Genomic DNA, 21,935 nt, shown 5'->3' on the forward strand with positions numbered 1-21,935 from the left:
AGGAGGCTGGCCTGGCTTATAGTGGGCACCCTGAGGTACTTACACCCTGTGCCAGGTCCAGTTATCCCTTATTAGTAGAATAGAGGTGTTTCTAGCAGCTTAGGCTGATAGAAGGTAGCTATGGCAAAGCATCTTAGGCTGATGGTATTGGGTGACAATTCCATGATCTTAGACATGTTACATGGCCATGTTCGGAGTTACCATTGTGACGCTATACATAGGTAGTGACCTATGTATAGTGCACGCGTGTAATGGTGTCCCCGCACTCACAAAGATCGGGGAATTTGCCCTGACGATGTGGGGGAACCTTGGCTAGTGCCAGGGTGCCCACACACTAAGGGGGTCATTACGACCCCGGCGGTCTTTTCGCAAGACCGCCGAGGTACCACCGTGCTGAAGACCGCCAGTAGTGGCGGTCTTCCGCTCCGCATATTATGACCGCTGGCAGCCCGCCGTCCTTTTTCGTGCGGAAGGCCGCCAGCAGCCATAATGGCGGATGCCAGGAAAGTGGAGGTTGCTCAACCTCCACCTCCACGTCAACAGAACACCGCCCACTGAATCATGTCCCATGATTCGGTGTGGCGGTGTTCTGGTGACGGTGTTCTGGTGGCGGAGCTGCCCCCATGGATCCCGTCCTCTCCCGGAGGATCAACGGACAAGGTAAGTTGATCGTCCTTTAGGGAAGGGGCGGGGGGTGTTGTGTGCGTGCATGGCGGTGTGCGTGTGGGAGTGTAGAGGGGGTGAGTGAGTGAGTGAGTGTATGCGTACAGGGTGTATGGGAAATAAATATGCGCTGGTCGGCCGTTGTGCATGTGTGCGGATATGTGTTGTCGTGTAGGGGTGTGTATATGTGCATGTTCGGGTGTGTGCGTGTAGGGGTGTGTATATGTGCACGTTCGGGATGTGTTTGTGTAGGGGTGTATATATGTACATGTTCGGGGTGTGTGCGTGTAAGGGTGTGTATATGTGCATGTTCGGGGTGTGGGTGGGGAGGGGGATTGTGCCACATTTGGGGGGTGGGGGTGTGGGGGGAGGATTTGCAGGGGGTTTGCAGGGGGTGGGGGAGACCCCTATCAGTGCCAGGGAAGGAATTCCATGGCACTGATAGTGCCTACCACCATGGATCTCATGGCGGTTCCCAACCACCCGAGATCCATGCAGGTATGCAGGGTCCTAATACCGTCGGCGGTCTAGTGACGACCGCCGGGCTGGAGACCACAATCTCCAGATCAGCGGTCTTCACCGCCATGGCAGTCGGAATGGTGAAGTGGCGGATGACCGCAGTGGTTTAATTCAATTTTTTTTCCTGCCGGCCTGTTTGCGGTCTTACCGCCGCTTTACCACCGACCGCCAGGGTCGTAATGAGAGCCTAAGTAACTTGCCACCCAACCTTCACCAAGTGAGGGTTAGACATATAGGTGACTTATAAGTTACTTATGTGCAGTGAAAAATGGCTGTGAAATAATGTGGACATTATTTCACTCAGGCTGCAGTGGCAGGCCTGTGTAATAATTGTCTGAGCTCCCTATGGGTGGCAAAAGAAATGCTGCAGCCCATAGGGATCTCCTGGAACCCCAATACTCTGGGTACCTAAGTACCATATACAAGGGAATTATATGGGTGTACCAGTGTGCCAATGAGAATTGGTAAATTTAGTCGCTAGCCTGCAGTGACAAATTTAGAAAGCCGAGAGAGCATAAACACTGAGGTTCTGGTTAGCAGAGCCTCAGTGATACAGTTAGGCACAACATAGGGAACACATATAGGCCACAAACGTATGAGCACTGGGGTCCTGGCTAGCAGGATCCCAGTGACACATAACAAACACACTGATAACATAGGGTTTTCACTATGAGCACTGGGCCCTGGCTAGCAGGATCCCAGTGAGACAGTGAAAACACCCTGACATATACTCACAAACAGGCCAAAAGTGGGGGTAACAGGGCTAGAAAGAGGCTACCTTCCTACACCCCTGCGCAGCAGTATCGCAACCCCTCTGGCACAATTGGATTAAACTGAGGAGTAAACATCACTGCACCTGCAGGCATGGAACTCTGGTGCAGCAGCACTAGCTAGGTGGGCCGGGCCTCTTGTAAAAAGCAGATATCTATTTTGTGTCTGTGAGGTAGTGTTTTCTATGACCATTTAGACCTTGAATGTTCCAGGTGATACAGGTTGTGGTGGTCATGTTACCTAATAATGTACGGACTTATATTTTGAGGGTCTGAGAAAATTTATGTGATGTGCAAGTAGGGCTAGGGTATATGGTGCATAGTGTCTGAAGTCTGAAACATAGAAGCGGGCATAAGAAATATTGAACAACAAAGGAAACATCCCATAACACCCTCTCCCACTCCACCCCCCAAACTTAGTTGAGAACCACCCCAACAGGTTAAAGTAGAAAAACATCAAAGTTGAGAATCATCACAAGGGGCAAGGAATGGCCGGTTATTCTCCCCTGCCAGAATGGCTAGGTGGCCCAGTGGACGGCAACTAGGGCTGCCACATGTCTATGCATTTTGGTGTAGCCTCCACCTTGTTGGTGGAGAGCAACAATAGCACAAGGTTGAAGTGTTGCCTGGGCATCCAGTAGCCCAAGACATGACTTGGGTGACCTCTGTGTTTAGCAGAACTGGGGTGGATAGGGTGAACGCCAACCAGTTCAATGCAACTGGGGTGGGGGTAGGCTAGTCATTATCGTTGAGCTGTGCTTTGTCTGAGGTGCGCTGTGACGCCCCAGGGGATCTCTCACCTCTGGTGACATGTTTTGCGAACTTAAGGGCTGCCTTTGCATCTGTAAAGTCTTCAAAGGAAAAACGCATTTGGCTGGATATACTAAAACATAAGGTATATTTCCCTTCTGGAGGAGTTGTTTTGTTAGTAAGAACTTGCGGTGGACCTCTTGCACTGCCAGTGTGAGGTCGGGATAGAAGGAAATGTTACTGCCCTGGTATTATATGGGGCTGCGCTCTGGGGTCCACTGTAGGAATGTGTCATGATCCTTATAATTTAGGAGGCAAGCAACCATAGGGCAAGGCTTCACCCTGGGGGGCAGCCGTGGGCCCAGCAAACGATGGGTGTATTCCACAATGAACACTGCAGATAGATCTTCTACGAAGGTGTCCCTAAGCAGTGGCTCAACAAAGTCTTCCATCCTAGTTATCACTTGGACTATGGGATGCCAGTGATCCGAAGATTATTCCGCCTGGAGCGCACCTCTAGGTCTTCATTCTTGGCTTTAATAAGTTCAAGAACTTTGTCCATCCTTAGTAAATACTCTTTAATGTTTGCGTCCATGTCATTTGCGTCAGAGACGCGGTTCTCCAGGTGATCCCATCTGGTTTCATGTTCATGGACACACTGTTTAACGTGTTCCAGTGTGCTGGCAATAAGTCCAGTTTGGCATCTACAGCCTTTAGGCTCGTCTTGACATCAATGAGGATTTCTTTGATGTCATTCTCCTGCTGGGTGTCTGATTCATGTGCCCTTCTAGAAAGTACTATCTACCTATAAATACTTAGTCATACCTCATTCGGGTGCTTATCCCTCCCCCCACTTTCCTGGATCATCACACTCTCTGCTCCCTGATCCAAGCTTCCTAGCCTGACCCAGTGACATCTGTGTCCCTGCAGACATCTCTTAGCAGCTCATTGGACTTCTACGATCCCCGCATTCCAGGAAATGCCTACTGTGAGCGACACGGGGAATCCTCTTCACAGCTACAGCCATTCAGAGAATGGCCCGTTGGTCATTCTGACATGTGAGGGGGTAACCTGCAATGAAAGAAAGGAAAAAGCAAAAGAAGAGAAAACAAGGTTAGTGCACTATTCTTTGTTTCTCATCTGCAAAAATTCTACAAAAATAAAAAGTCTTCAAGACTTGTTAATAATCCAGGCATAAGACTTCCACACTATCTGCTGGACATTCAAGAGAGAATTTGCGAACCTCTAAAGACAAAAAGAGAATTCAAAATAAAGAACTGTAACATAACAAGAGCATATGATGTAATATGCTGCCAGGGAAAAAACTGTGAACTGTTATCCGAAGCTCACGAAAGGAGTGGGAATTTGGATCCCACAAGAACTAAAGGAGCACCTATTTTCTGTATTGTTATAAGCATCTCTGAGCGTATATACTTTCATTGCTCCAATGTTATTTGAACTAACTAGGTTAACCCATGCCGATGTTAATATGGTGTGTGTGTTCCTCCCCTTTAGTTGACTCTCCTGCACACCCTGAAAGAGGAAGACACTTGGGTGGTCCTGAACAGGATAGCAAACTAGACACCACTCAGAGGGCGCAAGTCTTTGTCTCTTTTATTATTTTGTCCCAACCCCTTATCCTCTAGGACAGTGCCGTATTTAAGGTTATTATTCCTTGGTCTGGCGTTGTGTTGGGTGAGAGTAGGGTCAAATATCGTTTCTGCGGCCAAGTTCTCCAGGTGAGTGGCTTGACACTTATGAAGAAAAGCAGGCAAATTAGCCTGTGTACAAAGGAGAAACACGTTACTTTGTGTAACATTTCCCTCTCAAACTGTACCTGTTCCTCTGGCTTCTCATACAGCTGACTGTACAGGGACAGGACCACCCTGGAGGCGCTCCAACTCCTCATGGGAGAAGGCAGGGATCCTGCCACCTGTTTTGCCCGAATCCTAGCTCCCGGAGGTCGGTAACAGCAGCAAAAGTCAAGGAGGTGTTGTTGCGTGCAGTGGTTGGAGACAAGTGAGCTATTTTCCAGATATTCATACAAATACATGACATATGAGCTCTTCCGCGGAGGTGGACAGAGCCAGTGGCTGTTGTGCTTTGCCATCACACACATTAGCCTATGGCAGTGTCAGTTGTGGAGTGTTCCACCTACCACGCGTTCTGCTTCTACTGATGGCTGTCAGTTAGCCAATGTCCTGATGGAAAGGTCAGGCACCTGCCATTTTAGGATGTGAAGCTGTGTATTTATTTGTTTGTGTGTCACCCACACTTAAAATGGTGGCTACTTTGTATACAAATCTCTGGTACGTACAACAAAGTTTTTTGTCAAAATATGACACACACAAAAATGAACTGTTAATGTGTTTTACATCAATAGTGCTGCTATGTATGGTATACTGTTGACAGTAATTGTAAAAAAAAAGCAAAAATAATAATGTGCGAATAATACATTTCAAATTTATTATTAACACATTCATTGTAAAAGAAAATGTCAGACATGTAAAACAAATTAGATTTGAAGCAGCAAAAATGTTAACAAATTATGGGAACATACATAGCACAATAAGATCACTAATCTAAACAAGACATAAAATGTGTGTTGATTGTGAAAGTCTTGTGTGACAATATTAATTGATAGTTTGTTTTCCTTGCATGCAGACATATGAACCAAGGGTTGGGTAGAAGAAGGCATCCTCAAGCCTTCAGAATGTTTTCAGATTTTGCCACCAAGGAGGAAAGGGACATAATAAAAAAGTTCAGATTAAATAGGAAAACTATATTGGATTTGTGTCAGCAGGTGGAGCCTGATCTCCTGCCTCACAACAGGAATACAAGAGCAATAATACCAATAGTGAAACTTGTGGCAGTTCTTCATTTTGTGGCCACTTGCTCTTCACTACACAGTGGCAGTATCTTGAAGCATGTCACAGCCATCTTTCAGTGGTTTGCTACAAGAAGTCCTTCCTTCAATGCTGAGACACGTAAACAGCTTCATCCAGTTTCCAAGAGCTCAGGATTTGGCCAATGTGGAGGGAGAATGTTATGATTTGTTTGCCCGACCAAATGTGGTTGGAGCAATTGATGGCACACTTTCTGCCTTGGTGCCACCACATGCTAGGGAACAGGGCTTGCCGCAATTGGAAGAACTTCTGTTTCATCAATGTGCAAGTGTCTGTTTACCAGATTTATGCATCTCAAGTGTGTGTGCCCGATTTCCTGGGTTAACACATAATTTGTACTATGGAGCAGCCCCGTACCCCTGCAAATGTCACAACTTGGACCTGAGAGGGCCCGGATTGTTGGTAAGTACAATACGACTTGAGGATCATTTGCTTTAATCCTACTTTAGGAATGTACAATGGGTTGATTTGATTTTAATCTATCAATGTATTGCTTCCATGTAGGAGACTCAGCGTATCCTAACCAACAATAGTTGTTGGCACCACTGAGGAATCTAACAATGTCAGGGAAAGTCTGCTTCAATAAAGCCCATGGAAGAACACGGAGGCCAGTGGAGCAGGCTTTTGGGCTTCTAGAGGAATATTTAGGTGTCTGGACAAGACCAGTGGAGCCCTCCTCTTCTCGCTCGATAAAGTGTGGCAAATCACGGTTGCATGCTGCATGCTGCACAAAATTGCCCTGTGATGGAACATCCCGATCATTGCAGAGGATGGAGACTGTGAGGAGCCACCGGGTGAAGAAACTGAAGTGCCCAATGAAGATGACAGTCGTGAAGAGGAAGGAAATGACCTACATCAAGATGTCATTGACCACTTATTCGCCTGAGTGTAGATATTGTGACATCCAATGTTAGAACAACTTGTAAATTGTTGAACGTATCAGTCTATGATGGTAATTTGGTAGGAATGGTCAGTTCAAGAAAGTCCAAGGCAAAGATGTTTGTGGATTAAAGTTTCCCTACATTGACTACTGTGTTTATTGAGATAGATTAACTTTGCTTGTGCTAATTATGTGTGTCTTTCTAACTTATCATTTGAAGCAACTTGTATATGTAAATGCAGTGATATGTTGCTGTTGGGAAGTAAAAAGGGAACATGGGTTGATCCTGGAACAGACACCCACTCTGGATGGACAGATTTTGTACAGAGACAACTTGCACTGTGATTGAATGGAAGTTCTTGAGATTGTATAAGACCTGTTTTCTGATGAATGTTGCCACCAAGGCAATATGTGCTGCTTAATGTGCTCTAACCACATGTATATGTCAAGCCATAGCATACTGGTCTACCTTCAAATTGGCTAAATCTTCAATTTGTGTTTAATGTAGGAAGCTGTTGATGTGACTCCTTATAGTTGAAATAACATTTTTAGCACACCACTGAATGGCGGTTGTGACATTGCACCAGATAGTGCCACAGTACCCTGAAATGGTCGTGTAGCCTCAATTTTTGTTACTGGCATGATAAAGATTATTGGCGTTATTGACGTAGGATTCTTATTGTGAGGGCAGGATGTCTGGCTCCAGCTGAGTTCATGAATCAATAATAGTTTGCATATTTGATTTTATAAAATATTTCCTGTCCACGTTAGTGTCAAGGGGGAAGCAACCTGAACAACTACGTTTGAATTACTACTTGCCTTAACAACGAATCTTGAAGAACTACTGGGTCTTAACAACGAAGTTTTGAACAACTACTGGTTTAACAACGATTTTACCTTAACAACTAATGCCAGGACAACGAATTTTAAGGTAAGTTAATTATTTTTTGATGAATTTTAAGGTGAGTTTTGTGTTTTGTTTTTTATTTGTTTAGGGTTTAATTATATGTTTAATTTTGTAAATTATATTGTGTGGATTAAGTAATGGATTCTATGCGTTGTGGATGTTATGGGTGGGGTATTGTATTAATACTCAGGTGTTTTTTTATATGTTGTAATTTATGTTGTGGGTTTACGGGGATGTAGGGGTTATGGGTGGGTTCGTGTATTAATACTCAGGTATTAATTTAAGTACTTGTGTTTTTTTATATGTTGTAATTTATGTTGTGGGTTTAGGGGCGGGCTATATGGGATGTAGGGGTTATGGGTGGGGAAGTGTATTAATACTCAGGTATTAAATTAAGTACTTGTGTTTTTTTATATGTTGTAATTTATGTTGTGGGTTTAGGGGCGGGATATAGGGGATGTAGGGGTTATGGGTGGGGAAGCGTATTAATACTCAGGTATTAATTTAAGTACTTGTGTTTTTTTCTATGTTGTAATTTATGTTGTGGGTTTAGGGGCGGGATATCTGGGCTGTAGGGTTTATGGGTGGGTGAGTGTTTTAATACTCAGGTAAGAAGGGGAAGTGCTGTCTGCTGCTGGGAGGTGTGTCACGGGGCAGGAGCCCTTTAAAATAACTTCGCGCTCCCGCCGTCGCGGGACGCACGCGGGCGGCGCCCGGGCCAAGGGCGGGCCCGTCCTTGCCCGTCATTGCCAGGAAGAGGCAGGGCAGGGCCACCCCCCTGACATCTACCCAAAGACGTGGACCAGACAGCAAACTTGTCCATGGCTGCCTGAAGGAGATCTTAAGTTTCTCTGCTCGGTGCGTGGGCAGCCCTCCCATAGAGCCCCAGGCCCCATCAAGCACGTGGAAAACTATCAACCTAAACCGGATACTTTCAGGTTTTTCTGTGTACTCAGTTGAATTTACCTCAGTTCATCATATAACTGCTTATTGAATTACGTTTCTTGGAGGGCGGAAGGAGGCGGCACCATTCTTCTTCTCCCAAGGGCAGGAGCCCAAAATTCATTACCCGTTTTGCGCCTGTCTGCGCCCGATAAGTGGTTGGGCCAGGCTATATATATACGCTTTGGGCATCTCACTATTGTCTTGTCTTTGGGATTTGTGAACAGTAGGGTCTGAGAAGCTTATTAATCACACTATAGTGTCAGAGGCTGGGTCCCAAAGGCCTACACACCCCTATAAGCCGGGGGCTCACTAAAGGCCCCTGATTTAAAGAATAATGTGCCGACGACGTGGGGGTGGGTTGGAAGGAAAGCAGCACTCTAATAGAACCTTAGATGGTTTTCTGCAAAAGGCTTTTGGGGAACTTGAAAAAGAAATAGAGTTAGTGCAGCGACGCTTAGCTACCCCCCCTTCTTCAACCAACAGCCTAGTTCATGATAGCTCAGCCCCACAGCCCCCCCCCCCGGAACAGAATTACAGTCTGTACTGACTACCCCTTTCCCCTCCCCCTCTACAATCTCCCAGGAGAATCAGGATGAAACCCCAATTGTAATTACCACCCGTGCTGCACCAATTCTGCTGGCTCAGAGTCCCTCAAATGAAGGCCCCCTCACCTCAGCAGATTCTAATACCAAAGGAAAAAGGAAACGAAGGGAACCCGCTTTTAAAAACAAACGATCCAGGACTTTGAGCCCCTCTAACTTGGCCCAATCTTCTAATAAGGATACGGTATTAATCCCCTTACACAACACAAATGAGTGCCATGCAAATGAGTACACCAGGGATTTCATAAGAGATGAGCTTTCAAAACTATTTCTTCCTATTTTAACCCGCCTCCAATCAATTGAGGACAAATTGGAAAGCCTTATTAATAGCCAGCCACCAAAAATTGCTCCACCCGTAGAAATTCAATCCCATCCCCTTGCCAACCATGACCTCATCACTGCCAACAGACCCACTGGCCAAATACCCAAAATCCCTTTTTCCTCTTTAAACCAAGATTGGCCCAGCTCGGTCAAAACAGCTAGTATTTTAATGAATAAGCCCCATATGGTCTCAGTTCCCCTTTCAAATGGAACCGCCCCATGGAATAACTCAGTAACTAATCCGGGAGATGGCAACCCCACTTGGGAGCACCCGCAAACAGAACTCCAGAAGAGTGACAAGATCAGGGGTCTGCCAGATCCAAAAGTGCTCCATTTACCACCAGAATCATGTCATTATGTGCTCATTATATCGAATGTTCCTGAACTCAAACCTCATTCCACTGAATCTTTTACCGAACTTAAAAACAAGGTCATCCATTGGTTGCACGTGAATGCGGGGTTTGCTTTTTCCATGACACCCTCAATACTGATGGTGAGAAGGGTAGGGTGGGTGGGTTCCCTAGCGAAGATCGGTTCAGGGGACTGCATAGTTATCAACTTCAATTCTCCTGACCTTGTCCAACAGCTCTTTTTAAACGCTAATAGACCTTATCCTATAACTGAAAAAGCCTCCCTTTGCAGGTTACAAGTGTTTTATCCACCTCCCATGCCAGCTTGGAGTAGACAACTGCCAACGTTATACGGGGCTCCCCCGGCTATCCACACACAGTCTATCCCTGCACTTGGCCCTAGATGCCCTTCGTCATCTCTTTCTGAGACAGACGGACTAGGAGATGACCTTTCGGAAGTGGCTCCGAGCAATGGTGAGGCTGAGGACATTCACCCTACTGCCCTCAGCATCTCTAACTCTGTTGCCCCCTTCGACCTTGGCAGATCCTGTTAATCAGGGATCACCCACAAGCACCACGAGCCAAGCCAGCGAGGAATGTATTCCGTACCTGTCAACTGTTCCACACATTCTGGGGTCCACCCGTATGGCCAACCTACCAAATTTAAATATAGCTGGGGTCACATCCAGCGAGGTTTACAAGGCACATAGCGAGAAAGCCACTGGTCCTAATATACCTGAGGGAAATAGCATGGTTCCTAGCAGTTCCTCCCCCTGTAGGAAATATCCTCAGAATAAAGCAGGGTCCATAAAAACAGAGGATCTCAATAAGGTACTCAGCTGGAATATAGCAGGGTTGGAAAGCAAATTACAAAGCCCAGGATGGGGCAATCTTATTGATGATCACCTGATCTGCCTCTTCCAAGAAACGTGGGCATTAGAACCCAAATATAGACTAGGCTTTAAAAGCTATTGGGTTCCAGCACGCAAGTCATCTTCTGGGAGCCCATCGGGAGGGCTGCTTGTGTGGATCAATACTTCTCTGAGGTGCAAGATAGAAGAAATAGATACGGGTTGCCCTGACTTGCAAGTCCTATTAATAATGATTTCTGAAGAGAGACCTTTACTTTTAATTAATATCTATAACAGGAATGTGAGCTCCCACCCTGATTCTGATGTCCTCTCCATTTTGGACAGTTTTCTTAAAAACAATCTCTCCTTCTTTGTTTTGATTGGAGGGGATTTTAATGTCACTTTCGAACCTAATCCTCTAGTCCAAGGAATATGTAAAGAAGAGGATGCCCATTGGGGCATCCCTCAGCTAGTCTCCAACAAAAGACCAAGGCTGAATAAATCTGCGTGCTTACTGGCCGACATCACACTAGCCCATGGCCTCCGAGCCTGCAACGGTCGCTCGCGCTCGGATGTAAATTTGCAAGCTACCTTTAGGCGCGGAGGGCTCAGCAGTCGTATTGATTATATATTTCTTGACATCCGACTGTGGAGCCACATGTTCGATGTGAGGGTCCAAAAGCAAATTGAGAGCGATCATGACCCGTTGATCTTATCGACCAGAGGACTTTTTCCTTTGTTTAATGTGCCCTACTCTAAGATCCATGCCTCCCAGCTGGCCCTAACTAATAACAGACGCAACCTAAAATGGGAATCTGTTATTTCTTCCCCTAAACACCTGGCATCTATTTACAACCTGCTTGCCAACCAGATGGAGTGTATGATCCGGCTAAACGAGAATGGGGAGGGTGACAGAGTCTTAGCAGCCCACACTGATTTGTTTCAATCTTTAAAGCATCTTTTTACAAAAAAGATTCTTAATAATCCTAACAAAAAGCACTGCGCTCCTTGGTTTGACAATTGTTGCAGAGAAGCACAACTATCTCTCCTGGAAGCAATAAAAGAAGGCCATGTTGGGCTGTTAAGAACAGCCAGAACGGTTTATAAGAAGGAATGTTCTAAGGCACGCAGAAGCTGGGAAGAGGTCAGATGGGTTATTATTCTGGAGACTGCTAAATCCAATAACACATCTAGGTTCTGGAAACTAATAACTGATGACTGTAGTAATTCCCCTGCCGCACCTGGCTCCTCAATTCTCTCAGCATCATGGGTAGAGCACTTTGGGCAACTATACGAAGGGCCATCTGAAGCATCTCTGTGGGCCCCTGATGCCTCAATAAACCAAGAGACCACCCCTATCACATTCTCTCTAACCGAAACAAGAGCAGCAATAGACTCATTGAAATGGGGAAAGGCCCCTGGCCCAGATAAGATTCCAGGCGATCTATACAAATCAAGACCAGATATATGGGCACCATATCTCAACCTTATCTGCAATGCAATTGCAGCAGGGGCCCCCGCTCCACCCACTTGGAAAGGGGCTGAAATAGTACCCATTTTTAAAAAAGGAAATCCGAATATCCCTGCCAATTATGGTCCGATTAGTCTCCTTGATAACTCCCAAAAAATCTATGCAAAGCATCTTCTGCTCCATCTTGAGGAATGGATTATGGAGTCTGAAGCTCTTTCTGACCTACAAGCAGGATTTAGACCTGCAGTGAGTACAGTTGACCAAGCCCTAAGATTCATGTCAATAAAATGGAAGAATGTTGACCTGGGGAGGGGTAATCTCTATGTGGTCTTCATAGACCTCAGAGCCGCATTTGATTTGATCCCCAGGAACCTGCTGTGGTCAACATTATCAAATATGGGAGTGCCATCTGGTCTCCTGAAACTCATTGCTCAACTGCATGAAAATACTTTCACTCAAATTAGATGTGGCCAGGGGGGCGAGTTGACTGACCCCGTAGCTATTAAAAAAGGAGTTAGACAGGGATGTGTCCTGGCACCCACTCTTTTTTTGCTATATATCAATAATTGCATCCACTACTTAGAGAACTGTATAAATGATTCACCTAAATTGGTTGGGAAAAAAATCCCGTGTCTGCTATATGCAGATGATACAATTTTGATATCCAAATCGCCAATGGGAATCCAAAACCTGATCAACCAATTCTGTGTTTTTGTAGTGACTATGGTCTGGACGTAAACATTAAGAAAACAAAACTTATGATATATAGTACCTCCAAGAAACGATCGCGCGTTAGCATAGAAATGAACTCGATTCCATTGGAGAAAGTAGAAGAGTTCGACTATTTGGGTTTCAGACTATCGACCACAGGCAAATGGACGGCAGCCATTGACAAAGGGGCTCTCATTATAAGCCAGAGAGGTGGGGCCCTTGTCCGTAGATCGAGAAAGGCTCCGAGTCCCCCCTTGAACATACCTGCGGAGATTTACAATGTCAGAGCAGCGGCCCTTTATGGAGCGGAACTTTGGGGGTCCCACAAAAACCTCGATACTCTGCAAACCAAGGAAAATCATTTCCTTAGACAGATTGCCCGGTTAGGTATGGGCTCACCAATGACCCCTCTAAGGCTTGACCTAGGTTTAAACAGTATTAAAACCACAGCGGCCCTAAGGCCTCTCTCCTATTGGATTCGTTTATGGAAATCTGTTGAACTCGAACCATATAGGCTGGGTATAAGAGATCTCATAGCCGCCCCCCAGGCACTGGAGAAAATTCCATGGCTGAAGGAGATGAAATCTGCCTGGGTCAAAATAGGTTTTCCTTGCTACTGGAAATATCCGGATCAAATCCCCGATAATGCAAGGAAACCTGTCACAAAAAGATATTGGGAGAAAGTTAATGAAGACTCCTTGCACCAAAAGGGGGCGGGCAGGCTAACAATGGAATTTCTCCAATTCAAGCACGAGCCCTGGGCTGAGAACTTCTTGAACCTTCCCATGCCTCCGTACGCCCGTGCTTTATATCTCCAACTAAGATATGGTACACTGCCTATTAATGGTTTTACGGCTCACTGGTCATCTAACATCGTTTCAAATGATAGATGTATCTCTTGCCAAAATTGCAAAGAAACAATAGAGCATATACTATTTTTCTGCCCTTTGTATAAGAGTCCCAGAGGGAGGTGGATCATTCCCCTCTGCAAAAATATGTCATTACAGGATAGAGCAAACGCCACCAGAATCTGTACATATGACTCATCCTCTGTGGTAGCTATTACAGTTACCAAATATTTATCGGAGGCCTGGTACATCCGGCGTAGGCTTATTGTATCAAAGGGCATGTGAGCCATCCTGACTTTAGTCGACAGAAGGAGTCTCAACTGTTATTTTCTAGTAGTATCAGTAGGAATTTTTAGTAGGAACTTGTTGCCCTCTATATGAACAATAGAGATTGTATAAGCTTATAGAGCCTTTTTTTAGCTGAAATCTGATAGGCTTCTTGTTAAAGTACATTATATCTAAATGGGAACTCTATTTGTTTTTTGGATTGACGAGGGCCAGGTCTTACGGGAAAATAACTGCACACATTGGTATGTTAGACAGAATTTTATATCCTAGCTTTTATCTTTTTTCTCTTAACATTTTTAGCCATGTCTTATTTATTGTACTTTTTATCTACGATCAAATACTTAGTCCTGTTGATTTTATTGTTATACTGTCTGATTATTACTGTTTTTTATATTGCTACTACGTTTTTTTAAAACAAATATTATTTATCATGTATGATTGTTATCTTTGTTACTCTAAATGGTCTAGATCTCTAGACCGAATGAACTCAAATAAATAAAATACTCAGGTATTAATTTAAGTACTTGTGTTTTTTTATACGTTGTAATTTATGTTGTGGGTTTAGGGGCGGGATATATGGGATGTTGGGTTTATGGGTGGGTGAGTGTTTTAATACTCAGGTATTAATTTAAGTATTTGTGTTTTTTTATATGTTTTAATTTATGTTGTGGATTTAGGGGCAGGATGTATGGGATGTAGGGGTTATGGGTGGGGAAGTGTATTAATTCTTAGGTATTAATTTAAGTATTTGCGTTTTTTTATATGTTGTAATTTATGTTGTGGGTTTAGCGGTGGGATATGTGGGTTGTAGGGGTTATGGGTGGGGAAGTGTATTTATACTCAGGTATTAATTTAAGTACTTGTGTTTTTTTATATGTTGTAATTTATGTTGTGGGTTTAGGGGTGGGATATGTGGGATGTAGGGGTTATGGGTGGGGAAGTGTATTAATAGTCAGGTATTAATTTAAGTACTTGTGTTTTTTTATTTGTTGTAATTTTTGTTGTGGGTTTTGGTGTGGGATATATGGGATGTAGGGGTTATGGGTGGGGAAGTGTATTAATATTTGGGTATTCATTTAAGTAGTTGTATATTATTATAAATTGGCATTTATGTTGTGGGTTTAGGGGTGGATATATGGGATCTAGGAGTTATGGGTTGGCAGTACATTAGTAGTTTGGTATTATTTATTGTATTTAATTAATTGTTTATTTATTTTTATTGAAAGTATATTTAGAATTAGGGGTGGGATATAGGGGATGTAGGGTTTATGGTTGGGGTATTGTTTTTATGAATAAGCTTATTTTTCTATGTTTGAGTTTTTTTTTATTTATGTTTTTTATTTTTTTGGGAATGCAATTTGCTTTATTGGTGGATTATGATTTGGACATGTATTGATAGTTTATAATTTTTTAACATGGGTGAATTATTTTTTTGTGTTATATTTTTTTTTTTTTTTTTGTTGTTATTGAAGGTGTAAAAATAAATTAGTTTTAAAATAGTTATGTTTAAAAATGTATATTTCATTTTTTGATAGTATAGTAGTTGGTATAGTAGGTTTTGGAATATAATAAATATTGTTTTATTATTTTTAATATTTATTAGATAAAAAAATGTTTTTGTGATTTTAAAAATTTGTTAAAATGTTTTTTATTTTTTATTTTGATTATATTTATTTTTGATGTGATGTAATTGATATTCTTCATATTTTTTAATTATTTTTAGGATGTATAATTTTTTATATATATTAATTTGTCAATATTATTTCAAAAAATTAATTAGTGAAATAATTATTTGTAGATTATATCTAGAATTGTTTTATATTTTTTAGGTGTTAAAAATTTTTGCTTTTGCAATAATGTTTTTTTTTCATGCAAATTTAATTAAAAAAAAAATGCAATTCATTTTTTTCAAAATATTTTTTTTTTTAACATAAGCAACTTTAAAAAATGCAAATAATTTTTTAAAAGTATTATTTGATATTTACCTAATTATAGAAATGTTTTCATTATTTATTTATATTTTTTTCTCTATTTTTAGTGTTATTTTCTTAATTTCCCTATTGTAGTCTATGAGTGAAATAGTCCGTTTTCTATTTTTAGTGCTCTTCCATGTTTACGTTGTTTGACGTCTTCTGTATTCAGTCGGAGGAGCGTCGCGGTCAAGATAGGACGGAAGCGGAGACCTCGTTCAGGTAAGTGGGATTATAACTTTTTTTATAGTATGTAGTCGGGTATTTTTATTACAGAAATAGTTGTCGGAGGTAGTTATAAGGTAGGTAGTAGATTTTCAGTGTTTGTTATGTTTGTTATGTTTAATTATTTCTTTTCGTATACTTTTGTATACGATAGTGGTTTCGTAAAAGTAAACACATTTGTTTAGCAGTGTTATATCTTATAAATGATTATACTGCTTTTGTAGTATCGAATTGAATATATTTTTGAAAAATTTAGTTTTGGGATTTTTGAGGGAGTCAGTTGTTCGTTTTATGAAACAAAATGTTGTTTATTGTAATAGGTTTTGTGGTTAATTTTTTTTTGTGTTAGTAGTATCCTTTATATCGTTTTCATGTCTTTTTCTTGATAGTTAATGTTTTAATTAATGATGTGGCTTTGGTTAGTATGTGATTCATTTTTTTGGTAAAAAAAAGTATATTTGGTATTTTACGTTTTTTAGATATTTTTCAAATTTCTGGTTTAGTAAAGTATTATATTTTATTTCTTTGATTGTTATTATAGTATATAGAGTTGGTTTTTTATCATCAATTTAATCTGAATATTTTTGAATTGTTTTTGGATGATTAATGTTTTTTTTTTCTTTTCTCAGTATGAGATCATTCTTTTTATATTAATGAAGAAGATTTATTCACCATCATCTGTTTGGAGAAAGACAGGAAAACTTCAAAGGTAGGAACAATATTTGTTGTGTAAATTTAGTGTAAAAAAATTTGAAAAATGCCAATTTAATTAATGGTGCTTGTTTTTTTTTGGAACTGGCAAGTAATTTTTTCAGTAGGTTAGTTGTTGTTAGTAATGTAGAATATATGCTAGACTGTTGAGGTAGTCTGATGGTGTTATTGTATCAAATTGTTGTATTTTTGCCAAAATTATTTCGGCCATTTCTTTGCTTTTTTTACTTGTGCGTGGATTCAGGCTACCTGACAGTGTTTGAGCAAGTCTCATTTCTTGGAAACTTTGTTCCTTTTTCAAAATTTCCATGAAATGATACAGGTTTATTTTATTGAAGGCATTGTGCCATCCTTCTATGGCATTATTAGTCTTTGCACCACCTTCTAAACAGGTTTGGTAGCAGTTCCACCATTCTATTGGAAATCTTGGCTTTCGTCTGCGACCAGATCTGTTTAGGTGTCCAATCCAGGTTTCTTCGAAGTAATTTAGTAAGGGTTCTAATTTGTCTTCATTTTGTGTATAATAGTTAGACTCTGTTATTGTGGTGTAATACTCATCTACTTCTATATATCATCATATACTTTATTCGACCATAGGTCATAAAAGTTACATATTAAATTGTACAAAAAAGGTACGTTTTCTTCATTATACTTTTAAACTGGCTGAAAATAGTAAGGTTTAGAATAGGAAAAGCTTCTGTAGGCAATGGCCTACTATAATCCACCATTGATCCCGATACATAACTTAACATTTAGATACCAGGGTTTCTGAGACAATTGCTTCATAACGTTAAAATAGTACAAATATTTAAAACTCTTAAAACAATATGGGGTGATTTCAAAATACATATTTCCCAGATGGTATCATCATCAAGATAAATACAAACTATCCGACCCAAGATGTAAAAATTTAAAGTGCTGATTTGATGTTACATAATAATATAATTCCTTAATAATTTAGATGGCATACTTTAACAAAAAGAGCCTACTACCGGCACAATCATTTGGCAAATTTAAGCACTGTCAAGTCGTTAAGACACAAGCACAGTGTGATAAAAAGCTTATATATTAACTTAAAATGGTTATCGGATTCATGTTAAAATGGCACGAGTACCAGACAGATGCATAAAAAATAGCTCTTTATGGCTAAAACTAGTGTTAAAATGGCAGAAACACATAATGATTACCTACATAATGTCTGAAAAATCTATTCCAAGCCCTATCCAACCCACTTCATCCAGATCATCTTCATCATCAACTTAGTTCATCAATGACCATAAAAGCACATAAAACAGAATATAATAATTCTTAAGTAAATAAATAAATACATGTCTGTAAATAGGTGTAAAATATTAAAACAATAACTTGATTTGCACATATGGCTCTAAATCTTACCTATATAGAGATAAGACCTTAAATAACTTTTTGAAGATGGCAACGTATGCGCCAAGCTGTTGCTAAATACTTACTTACTGAAAGAATTACGTCAGCTGAATTATGGCTTTTTAGAACCCGTAGAGCCAAGGAGCAATTCTTGAATCCCATGTCCCTGCAAATCTTGCGGATCCATTTTGTTCGCGGAATCGCATAGGCTGGGCAGAAGAACATAAAATGCTCAATGGTTTCAAAAATACTGCCACAGGCAGGGCATGTATCGGGAAGATTAATCGACCCCCACCTATGAATCAATGACATCAGGGGCAGTGAGCCAAAACGAAACCTTGCGTATAAGCTCTTGCCTTGCAAGTCCGGTATCACATCCAAATAGGATTCAAACTTTGGGGACCATTTAATATCAGTAAAGGAATTAGTTAAGCGACCATGGGATTTATGGATTATGTAGTTGTCCTTAACATAAGACCAATAGGTTAACTTTAAAACATTTTTGTGCCGTCTCTCTAATTTGTGGGGATTTTCCCAATAGTCGCCCAAGCCCAAAAGCCTAAGCCAATGGGCCACATGGCGAATCCAGGGAAGAGTATTAGCATTTTGGCATTTCAGTAAATCGAGTAATGCGGTCTTATATATATCTAGTTCGGGGGTTGTCCATAATCTAATCCAATAAAGGAGAGGTCTTAGAGTAGCTAGATCTGCTACTCGGCTTAACCCCAGATCTAGAAATAATGGAAGCAAGGGTGTAGTGCGTGGACATGCAATTAAAGCCCTTGCAAAGTTGTTTTCCCCCACACTGATCTTATTGCAGTTAGCGTAACCCCATACCTCCGCTCCGTACAGGGCTGCACTTTGAGCCTTAGCCGTGTAAATTTTTATTGCTGGGGAAACAACCTTTGTAAAGGAGCTTTGATAAAAACGCAATATGGATGAGGCTCTATGTTGAAGGAGCCCTGCACTTTTCGTAATCTGCTCTTCCCATAGTAGTTTACTGGTTAACCTAACTCCCAAGTAATCTATAGAGCTTACTTCCTTCAGCGGTACTCCCTCAATGTGGATGGAACATCTTTTCCTAGGTCCCTTGGATAGGACCATCAATTTTGTTTTGTTAATGTTAACCTCCAGCCCATAATCGCTACAGAATTGGTTAAACCGGTCAACAAGGGTCTGCAACCCCATTGGTGTCTTAGAAATGAGGAGTGAATCATCGGCAAAGAGCAGGATAGGGATTTTTTGTGTATTCAGGGAAGGGGCATCATTCTGGCCTGTGGACACAGCCTTTACTACTTCGTTGATAAATATAGTAAACAGTAGGGGGGCTAACACGCAACCTTGGCGAACTCCTCTTCTGATTGGAATCCGTTCTGTCAGTTCGCCTTGTTCACCCCACCTCACTTGGGCATAAGTGTTCTCATGCAGTCGTTTTAACAGGAGTAATAGATCCTCTGGGATTCCCAATCTACCCAGCACTTCCCACAGTTTGGCTCTTGGGACCAAATCAAAAGCCGATCGCAGGTCTATAAATACCACATACAGGCATTGTTTGGCCACAAGTACATATTTCCAATGCAATATGGCCAATCGAAAAACCTGGTCTATCGTGCTTGTTTTTGCACGAAACCCTGCCTGTAGATGGGAAAGGATTTGGTACTCCTCAACCCAATTGATTAACCTCTGTAAAATTTGTTTTGCAAAGATCTTTTGTAGGTTGTCTATAAGGCTAATTGGCCTGTAGTTGGCTGGGAGATTAGCATTCCCTTTTTTATAAATGGGTATGATCTCTGCCCCCTTCCATGTACCTGGAATTTGCCCCCCTGCCGCTATACTATTTGAGATGGCATTTATATACCAGGACCAGATATGTGGTTCTGATCTATAAAGATCTCCAGGAAGCTTATCTGGTCCAGGTGCTTTGCCAGGTTTTAGGCTATTTATAGCCTCAAGGGTCTCTTCTATTTTAAAAATGAGGCAACGCTCAGGGACACACTGAGACTCCACTTGGGGGGCCATACGGGAATTTGGTTCCAACAATTCTGTTGGAGAGTGGACCACATTGGTGTCCATTGGGCCCTCTGGTAGGGCATAGAGAGTAGTAAAGTGCTCTACCCAGCTTTCTGGTTGGATATGGTTGCTGGGACAACTCCTACCTCCATTTTCCCTTTTAGACAGAAGCTCCCAGAAACGCTTATTGTTCTTCTCTCTGGAAGCATCTAATTAAGACAAAGTTGCTTTGTATAGGGACCTGGCTTGTTTAATTTCCCCCTGGGAACCAGACATTACTGCAACTCTTAACCCAGACTTAGCCTTTGAGCACCTCTCATCAAACCATCCCTTGCTTGCCCCTTTCCCTTCATGTGTCTTTGACCGCCTTGTTTTATAAAAAAAAGACCGTAGTTGGGTATACATGTTGTCATGTATTTTGAGAATCGGAATATTCCCCACTGCCTGGTCTTCATACTCTGCCAAATTATTTAAAAAAATCTGATATATTGCTCTGATATGATGAGGGTTGGACACCACTTTTGGCCATGTAATCTTGGTGAATTTGTTATTCCAACAAGATGGCGGAATGATTGTGACATGGTTATTAAGTGTTCTCCTGAACGTTTCTCCAGAAAGAGTAAGGAGCAAGGGGAAATGGTCACTGTCACATCTTACTTCTATTTTCATATCTACCAATTGGGGCCACAACCTAACATCGTCCAAGAAGTAATCAATAGTGCTTGTCGACATGCCCCTTTTAAAAGTAGGTGCGCTGTTCATATCAGATGGAGTTCTACCGTTACAGGCCCTAAGGCCATGATTTAAACATAATGTGGCTAATTGCATGGCCACCCGAGATTTTTTGCAAGGCTGGGTAATAGATAGTTGTGGGATCCCCCACTGCTCATCTTCTTCATCAGTTAAACCACTTGTGAGAATAGAAGGCTCGAAGGTACAGTTAAAATCTCCAGCTATGATTAGAATAGTTGAGGGGTGGAGGCTGCCTACAAATTCAGACAGAATAGCCAGGGTATGGGACTCGGAGCCATTTGGGACCGATCGTATATAAGCATTAACAATAACAATTGATAATCTTCTGTTAAACGTAATACACATGGCTTTTAGATCTACAGAATCAATTCCCAAAAGCTTGTAGTCACACTGCAAATTCTTGTTAACAAGTAATAAGAGCCCACCTTTTGCCCGGCCCCTCCCCTTCTCTGGAGGTATAGCAGGTGCACTAAATGAGAGAAATCCATCTATGTTGGTGGCATCCTCCGCCCAAGTTTCCTGAAACAAACATATGTCTGTTTTTTTAATAAAAGAGGCCCATTCACCATCATCTAGTTTCTTTGCCAGGCCGGCAACATTCCATGACATAAGTTCTAATGTACATTTATCTTGGTTTGTCACCACAGGTGTGCATCCAGCGTCTACCACACTCGAGTCAGTACTACAAGTGTTTGGTGATAATGTTTTGTCATCCCCCGTAAAATGTAAGGCCTTGGAGCAGGCCGTCACATTAGTTACTAGTTCAGTAGTCAGTCATACAGGATTGGGCAACAGCCTGGGATTAACTTCCTTTCGTGCAGCACCTCCGCGGGAATTAGTTAAACCATCAGATCCTGCCAGTCCCATGGCTTGTCCAGTATTTTGTGGGTGTAACATGAGTCTAATTCCCTCCCTGGTTGTTGCATATTCCAAGTGGGTACGACGATCAAAATCCATTAATTGTGTCACCATATACTTGTCTTCAAAATAGATAGTTATTATGTCAAGATTGGTCCCTGTGATGCTGCTTCTCTTGGCCGATATTATGTCAGAACGAATAACAGAGAGACAACTTCGTCGGGAACGTATCCAATGTATGAC

Source organism: Pleurodeles waltl, chromosome 1_2 (assembly GCF_031143425.1).
Source record: "Pleurodeles waltl isolate 20211129_DDA chromosome 1_2, aPleWal1.hap1.20221129, whole genome shotgun sequence".
NCBI classification, from domain to species: Eukaryota; Metazoa; Chordata; class Amphibia; order Caudata; family Salamandridae; genus Pleurodeles; species Pleurodeles waltl.